We start from the raw sequence: 2,397 nt of genomic DNA, 5'->3' as shown, positions 1-2,397 counted from the left end.
GCTCCTCTAGAGGATTACTGGTATTTGGTGGGGATATGTTATTTTGGTTTTTCATGTTATTATTTTTTCTCTGTGATTTTGACATGTGAATTTCTTTTGTAGTTTCTGACTCTTGTGTGATACTCGGGCCTTCAAGTTTAGTTCTGCTTCTTTTTTTGAACTTTATGTGTCTTTGTGGTTTGCTTTTTGGGTATGAAGAGCTGGTTCGTCTAAGCTTTTGGTTCTCTCTTTTGATTTTATATTGTGGCCGGATTGATTTTGTCTTCAGGAGTTCCACGTTGGCCCAATTTCAATGTGGGTCAGAAGTTTTCAGACTTTCTCCTTAGGTCTGGAATCTTCTAAGAATGATTTTGGCCTCAGGAACTTGGGTATTTGACTGACCTGAGATCCTGTCCGTGGCCGTGCCAAGCAGGGATGCAAAGGCAGATGGGGTGGGAATAAGCCCCAAGATTTCCCGGGGAGTGGATTGAGTAGCTGGGTTGTACTGGATACAAAGGATCAGGGAGAGGCAAGGTAAACCTCAGAGCCCCAGAAAGAGGCTGTCAGCCCCAGAAAGAGGCTGGCGGGTGTTGTAAGACCAGGAAAGCAGAGAGCGGTGAGGGCGGGTCCGGGTCCAGAGGCAGTACTCCTGGAGCCCAAGGAAGGCACCAAGCCTGTCTGGGTGAAAAGGGTCAGGAAGCAGCACTGGCTCCCCAGGTGTCTGGGGTCCCAAGACTAGGAATGGCACAGGGCCTGAGCTTGGAGTAGAGAACAGCAGGAGAGATGGAAGGGTGAGTACAGATGGGGGAGTCAAGGCGCGGAGGGCTGTGCAGTAGACTTACCCCAAGAGAGGCCTGAGGGCAGGAGAGCGGGCCAGGAGAATTAGCCAGTGGTGCAGGTCCGGGAAGCAGGGAGAGGTAAGGGCCGGGCCAGGTCCCATGGAAGCAGTGCTCCTGGAGCCCAAGGAAGGCACCAAGCTAAGCTGCAGTGCCCAAACAGGGACTTGAACCCTGGACCCTCAGATTAAAAGTCTGATGCTCTACCGACTGAGCTATCCGGGCTAATTAAGTTTTTATAATATATAACTTTTCTTTCAAATTTTTTTTGACATTCACTTTTAATTTTGTAACTATTTACAAAAAGATTTCAAAGATATAGCTCTCTGTGTAACTCTGTTCAATGTACATTCTAGTCTTCTGTTCCATGACCCCAGTCTTGGGATTTTTGTTGTGATTTCACATGGACTGTGTATCTGAGTTTGTATATTTCAAGAATGTCTTATAGATAGTACATATTTTAAGTGTTTGCTCATCTATTATTTTTCTTGTTTCAATTTATTTTATTTTTATTTGTGTGTGTGCGTGTGTATAATGTATGCACATATGTGTGCAGGTGCCTGTAGAAGACTGAAAGTCATTGGATCTCTACAGTGGAGTAATGTGCTGTTGTGAGCCAAACAACATGGGTGCTGGGAACTGAACTCAGGTCTTCTGTAAGCATATGAAGTGCTCTTAAGCACTGAACTATCTCGCCAACTGTCTTGCTTCAATTTATTAAATTGGCTATTTTTTATCGTATTTAAAATGATTAGTTCTCCACTGTTTGCTGGAAATTATACACATCAGTCTATGCTCTTATGGAATTTAGTGTGGCAGTAAGAAGAATAGGATAATTTTGGCTTTTGTCTTTTACTAGATGGACATTAGATGGTCTTTCTTAATCCTTACGATTAAAAACTAGTAGCTTGATTTGGACCCATATGCAGAAGACTTGATTAAAGCTGCCTAAAAACAAATCATTGTAGTCATCATATTTTAGTCTAGAAAGTTTTTTTCACTTTGGTCTTTGATTATAGTTTCTGTATTTACTGTTATAGTTTGATTTTTTTGATTGATTTAATTTGCTTTTCGAATGCAAATGTATCTCTTCTGTTTTTTACTATTTTTTTCTTATTACTTCATGTTATCTCCTTCCCTGTAGCCCATTCCTGGATTCTGAGAGATTTAGAAGATCTCTCATATATGAGAGACAGCTTTAGGGTTGTATTCCCTTGGATGGCATAAGTAGCTTCTAGCCTGATTTTCAAATCTTTTCTTTATAGAAAAGATTTCTGCACACCAAATTTAAACTTTACATATCTTCTATAGAATCAACCTATAGATCTCTATCTATCTATCTATCTATCTATCTATCTATCTATCTATCTACCATCTCTCTATCATCTATATCATCAGTCATCCATTTATGTATCATGTAGGCATCTGACATCGATCTAACTTTCTATTTATCACCTCTATGACCTGAATCATCTACTTATCATCTATCATTTATCTATTTATGAATCCTTTATCTATCATCTACCTATCTATCTATCAAATATCTATTTATCTTTCTATCTAGCACCTATCATCTATCTTA

The 2,397-nt window shown here is 40.1% G+C and overlaps 1 non-coding gene across 1 annotated transcript; it reads right to left on the bottom strand.

The window, feature by feature from the left end:
- Nucleotides 1-967: 967 nt before the first annotated feature.
- Nucleotides 968-1,040, bottom strand: Trnak-uuu. The gene has a single exon. It is a non-coding gene; the product is annotated as a tRNA-Lys (tRNA).
- Between the last annotated feature and the right edge of the window lie 1,357 nt (nucleotides 1,041-2,397).

The sequence above is a fragment of the Nannospalax galili genome, unplaced genomic scaffold (assembly GCF_000622305.1).
Source record: "Nannospalax galili isolate Female #2095 unplaced genomic scaffold, S.galili_v1.0 scaffold796, whole genome shotgun sequence".
Taxonomy (NCBI): Eukaryota; Metazoa; Chordata; class Mammalia; order Rodentia; family Spalacidae; genus Nannospalax; species Nannospalax galili.
The sequence above is the reverse complement of the archived record's forward strand: the minus strand, read 5'-3'. Positions and strand labels throughout refer to the sequence as shown.